This window comes from Nannospalax galili, unplaced genomic scaffold (assembly GCF_000622305.1).
Source record: "Nannospalax galili isolate Female #2095 unplaced genomic scaffold, S.galili_v1.0 scaffold936, whole genome shotgun sequence".
NCBI classification, from domain to species: Eukaryota; Metazoa; Chordata; class Mammalia; order Rodentia; family Spalacidae; genus Nannospalax; species Nannospalax galili.
In genome coordinates, this window is record NW_008337142.1 from 1,282,070 (window position 1) to 1,288,268 (window position 6,199).

Sequence of the window (6,199 nt, forward strand, 5' to 3'; positions counted from 1 at the left end):
ATCTATCCATTTCTTTTAGGTTTTCAAATTTAGTAGCATATAGGTTTTTAAAGTATTCCCTTATAATTTTCTGCATCTTTCTGATGTCTGTTGTGATGTTTCCCACTTCATCTCTGATTTTGTTGATTTGGACATGCTCTTTCTTTCCTTTGGTTAACTGGGATAGTGGTCTGTCAATCTTGTTTATCTTATCAAACTCCAGCTCTTTTTGTATTTTTTTCTTTGTTTCAATTTCATTAATATCTGCCCTGATTTTTGTTATTTTTTTTTTGTCTGCTGGGTTTGGGTTTCGATTGCTGTTGCTTTTTAAGTGTGTTGAGCTGCAATGTTAAGTCATTTATTTGTGTTCTTTCCGATTTTTTGATGTAGGCACTTAGAGGTATAAACTTCCCTCCTGGGACCCCTTTCAGTGTATCCCAGAGGTTTTGTTGTGTTGTAGTGCCATTTTCATTTAATTCCAGGAATAATTTTATTTCTTAATTTCTCTTTTGACCCATTCATCATTCAGGAATGTGTACTTTAATCATATGGTTATTAGGGCTTCTTCGGGTGTTGATTGTAAGCTTTATTGCACTGTGGTCTGATAGAATGCATGAGATTATTTCAACACTTTTGTATTTGTTGAGGTTTGTTTTTTGTCCCAGTATATGGTCGATTTTGGAGAAGATTCCATGGCGTGCTGAGTAGAAAGTATGTCCTTTGGTGCTTGGGTGGAATACTTGGTAGATGTCTGTTAAGTCCATTTGATATATGGTATTGTTTAATTTAGATGTCTCTCTGTTAACTCTCTGCCCTGTTGACCTATGTAATGGAGACAGTGAGGTATTAAGTCCCCTACTATTAATGAGTTGGGGTTAATCTGGGTCTTAAAGTCCTGTACTATTTTTTTTTATGAAGTTGTGTGCCTCAGAGTTTGCTGAATATATGTTTATGATTGTAAAATCTTCTTGATTCATTGTTCCTTTGATAAAAATGAAGTGGCTCTCTTTGTCTCTTATTAGTTTTAATTTAAAGTCTGTTTTGTCATATATTAGAATTGCTATGCCTACTTTTTTCTTAGTGCCATTTGCTTGGCATATTTTTTTCTATCCTTTCACTTTGAGATAGTGTCTGTCCTTGAAAGTGAGATGAGTTTCTTGCATACAACAAAAAGATGGGTTTTGTTTCTTAATCCATTCACATAGGTGGTGTCTTTTGACTGGGGAATTCAGTCCATTAATATTTAAAGTTATTAATGAAAGATGGGTTTTGAATCTTGTCGTTTTCATTTCTATTTACATTCTTGATATAGCTGTACCTTTCCACAGTTATACCTTCATTGGATTTCTTTCCCCAATCCCTTGGGTATAGTCATTCCTTCCTTCAGCTCTTTGTATTGCATCCAGAACTCTCTGAAGGGCTGGTTTTGTGGACATAAATTCATTCAGCTTATTCATGTCATGGAATATTTTTCTTTCCCCTTCGACTATAATAGACATTTTGGCTGGATATAGTAATCTGGGTTGGCATCTGTGGTCATTTAACACTGGGAATACTTTGGTCCAGGCTCTTCTGGCTTTCATAGTTTGCATTGAAAAGTCAGCTGTGATCCTAATGGGTTTTCCTTTATATGTGACTTGTTTCTTTTTAAAATTTTGTTTTCATGCCTCATACAATAGCTCTACATGACTCCATGTCTGTTTGGTGTTCTGTATGCTTCTTATATTTGTATGGGCATGTCTTTAAGTTTGGGAAATTTTCTTCCACAATTCTGTTGAAGATCTGGTCCATGCCATTGTCTTGGGATTCTTCTCCTTCCTGTATGCCTATGATTCGTAAATTTGGTCTTTTTATGGTGTCACACAATTCCTGCATATTCCATTCTTGTGATTTCTTAAATTTTTCACAATTTTTGCTTGAGTGGTCTAGTTCGTCCACTTTGTCTTCCAGCCTTGATACTCTGTTTTCCATTTCATTCATCCTATTGGTGAGGCTTTCTCCTGTTGTTTGTAATTGGCTTACTGAGTGTTTCACTTCCTTCTTTATTGCAGCCTGAGTATTCGTCAATATTTCTCTTTTCTGAATTCATTCAGAAGTTTATCTTATCTTCCTTCAGTTCTTTGATTTCTATTTTCTTCTTTAAATTCACTGAATTCTTTTATCATGTTTATAATTGTTCTTTTGAGTTCTATATCCTGCATTATCTCTAGGGGTTCTCATTGTACTCCTCTAGAGTACTATTGGTATTTGATGGGGATATGTTATTTTGGTTTTTCATGTCATTATTTTTTTTTTCTGTGATTTTGACATGTGAATTTTTTTTGTAGTCTCTGATTCTTGTGTGAGATGCAGGACTTCAAGTTTAGGTCTGCTTCTTTTTGTGAACTTTTATGTGTCTTTGTGGTTTATTTTTTGGGCATGAAAACTGGTTCCTCTAAGCTTCCAGTTCTCTCTTTTGATTTTATAATGGAGTGGCCAATTTTGTCTTCAGGAGTTCCCACAGAGGCTCAATTCAGGTGAGGGTCAGATGGTTTCATGCTTTTTCCTAAGGTCTGGATCCCTCCAGGAAGTTTGGGGGTTGGACTGGCCTGTGAGCCTGGCCCAGGAAAGATGCTGCTCTAGGGCAGCTGGTGGCCATGCCACCAAGGGATGCAAAGGCAGATGGGGCATGAATAGTCTCCAAGGCCTCTTGGGGACTGCACTGAGGAGCTGGGTTGGTCTGGATGCAAAGGATCAGGAAGAGGAAAGGTCAGCCCCAGAGTCCCAGAAAGAGGCTGGAAGGTGGTGCAGTCCCAGGGAAGCAGAGGGAGGTGAGGGCAAGGCCAGGCCCAGAAGCAGTGCTCCTCGGGCCCAGAGAAGGCACTAGGTTGGTCTGGATGAAAAGGATCAGGAAGCCTTACTGGTTCCCCAGGTGTCTGGGGCCTTAAGACAAGAAATGGGGCAGGGCCCAAACTTGGAGAAGAGAACTGCTGTGGAGATGGGAGGCTGAATGAGGCTGAGGGAGTCACAGCATGGAGGGCACAATGGACTTAGCCCGGAGAGAGGCCTTCAGGTAGGAGAGAGGACTGCTGTGGGTCCTGCAGGCCCAGGGAAGCAGCTTCATGTTTTTTTTTTTGTTTTTTTTTTTTAAACTACAGGAATCAAGTTGTCTCCAGAAACTAAACACATTATATACTCACTGTCATTTAATACCTGTTTCTCCAAGATTGAAGTTTTCATGGCCATACCTGGGGAGGGAATATAAATTGCCTATTAGTTTTTCAAGACTTTTTCAAGACTTTCCACTCCCTGTACAGCTTTACTTACAAACTGTGATATCACTGTGTTGTTGGTCTTTTATCTTCCAATAATGCCTGCCAGAGCTATGTCATAACCACAGGTGAATGGGTTTGGGGAGAAGGGATCATGAGTAGGAATGGTAATGCACAAGAAAGTGGGAACATAGCCTACCAAAAGTCCCTCTGTCCTGCCTCAGTGGCTTGATCCTTCATTAGTTATATTTCTCTTTGTGCTGGATTACACCATTCCAAATCAAATCAGAGACTTTCACTGTCAGGCAAAAACCCAGTCCCAAGGTCATGAGATGAGCTAGCTCTAATGACTACATTCTTGGCCCACAAAGGTTTAAATTGATAAGGCAGGTATATTTTGCCAGCCTGGTACATCTTTGCTGTCTTCACACCCAGCTCAGGGATTGTAATGTCTGGAGCAGTAGCAGACTATGTGATTGGAATGTCAGATTCCATGTCAAACTCACATTTGAGGAGGTCGTGGATGTGCCAGCATTTTCCATACCACTGGGTCTCTCCATTGTTGGACTCCAGTTGCAACCAATCCTTGTCCGCATTCTTGTTCTCCACATACCGGATAAGGGACTGATATTCATTCCACCATTAGTCACTATCCACAATTCCTGATCTCGGGTCCAATGTGACATTAATCTTCAGCACCAGAATCTCAGACAAGACCTGACGGTTGGCCTTGTCCTCCATTTTGTACCTATGTGCTCCTTTTTAAAAAAACTCACTGAGTCTACTTGGTGCTGATTATGTGTGCACAGGTGAAAACCTGACTATTGAAGGATGGGTAGCCTCTTAGGTGCAGCATCCCTGAAAAAAATTGACTGTCCCTCCCCCTGCAGCCATAAATTACCAGTAGCACATCAGGCAGAGGTGGGATTTCATGAACCCTTCTCCCATCCATGCATGGATTTTGGCTGGTTTGATCTTGTGTAGGTCTTAGGCATATAGTCCCAGCTGCTGAGAGTACATTCAGTCCATGTCCAACGAATAGTCTTTTGCTGAAGATTTCTACTACTTCTGTCTCTTACAACCTTTCTGTGATGCAATGCTTACAGAAGCCAGAAGAGAGCATCAGATCCCCTGGAACTGGAGTTTGGAATGGTTGTTAACTGCCATGTATGGGTGCTGGGAACTGAACCCAGGTTCTTCTCAAGAGTAGCTAGTGCTCTTAGCTGCTGAGTCATCTCTCCAGCCCCTATATGTATTGTTTTTACATCATTTTTCATTTATTTATATTGGTTGAACACAGAGGGTTGAACAATAATCTAAGTGAAAACAGATTGAAAAACTACCCAAAATATTGCCAGGATTCCTCAAGGTTTAATCACCTTTCAACATCTTATAGTGCCTCTAGTACACATTAACTGTCCTTAGAAATTCCCTGAAGAATGTAATTTCAGCATATTAATGATCTCAGATTTTACATGTGAGAACACTTTCTATAGTCGAGGAAAAGTTTGAGATTGTTAGAAGAGACCACGGTCATCTATGATCCTAAAACAGTGATAACTTACATGGTTATATGTTTTTCCAGGGGCTTGAGAGATGGCTCAGTGGTTAAGAGTGCGTGCTGCTCTTGCAGAGGACCTGAGCAATCTGAGTACCTAGGTAAGGCAGCTCACAGTTGCCTGTCACTCCAGTTCCAGTGTTTCTGGTCTCCATGGGCACTTCTACTCACAGGCACACACACACACACACACACACACACACACACACACACACACACTTGAAACTAAGATCCTAAAAAATTCAGACCTGTTGTTTGGGATTTTTGTAGTAAAATAATTCATGGGCAGTGTTTAGTGTTCTGGACACAAAGAGAGAGCACCCAAATAGTATAACTAAAACTAAAACCAGACACTACAAAAATTTCACTACTACTCAACATGAACAATTTGTGACAGTCTGGTTGAGACTTTCTGGTTTTAGCACTAGAAGTCTCACGTTACAGGAAACCCCTGAATCATGAGCAAATCAGAATAGCTGGCTACTTTATTCATTCCAATGAAACAAATACATGGTTCTCAGTTATTAATTTGTTTGAAAAATACTTATAACTAATTCGTTCCAAACACTTTGATAGTGCTTTTAAATGTGAACATGACAAAGTGTGTCCTGTGGAACATAACAGCTAATGAAAGAGAATCATGAAACAGAGCAATTATATATGGGCTTTCCTGAGAGTTGTTATGAAATATTCTGCTAACATTAATAACCTAGAGATAGACTGTATGAGTGTAAAGATTATATAACCTATCTAACAATGGGTTATCTTCTAATCACACTATCCACATACAGGAAAAAGCATTTCCATAAGCAATTAAGCTAAATAACTTATTTTTGTTTTACATCAGTGTGTCTCAGAGGCCTTTATAGGCTAATGGATACTTGTCTCTCCAGGATGGGGTTGACATGAGCATAGTTTTTAATCTTTACAACATTTTGGCAACACAGCATTGTATTTAGGACATATGTAATGGTACCAGTATGCCTTAGGACTTTGAAAGGAACTATATTCTAAGCAGTATGTGGCACAGAACATAGAAAGTTCAGACTGGAGAGAAAAATACCAAAATCAAGTTCTTCATAGCTAAACAGAATGACCATGCTTCAGTCATAATACCCAGATTTGAGATTACTTTTTTTGAGATAGAGTCTTTCTATGTAGTTCTGACGGGCTTGGAACTTGCTATGTAGATCAGGCTGGCCTTGAACTCAGAGATTTACCTCCCTCTGCCTCTGAGTGCTGGGGTTAAAGGTGTGTGCTACCAGGTCTAGCAGATCTGTTATTCTCAATTCTCCTCCTCCTCCTCCTCCTCCTCCTCCTCTTTCTCATCTTCCTGGTTCTTCTTTGATTCATGAACTCCCTTTCATGTGAATGAACAAAGAGGCTTCAGTCCACAGTTTTTAATTATGTT

The 6,199-nt window shown here is 39.7% G+C and overlaps 1 pseudogene; it reads right to left on the bottom strand.

Annotated features, from left to right (window-relative positions):
- Positions 1-3,469: 3,469 nt before the first annotated feature.
- Positions 3,470-3,971, bottom strand: LOC115070204 (annotated as a pseudogene).
- Positions 3,972-6,199: the final 2,228 nt, after the last annotated feature.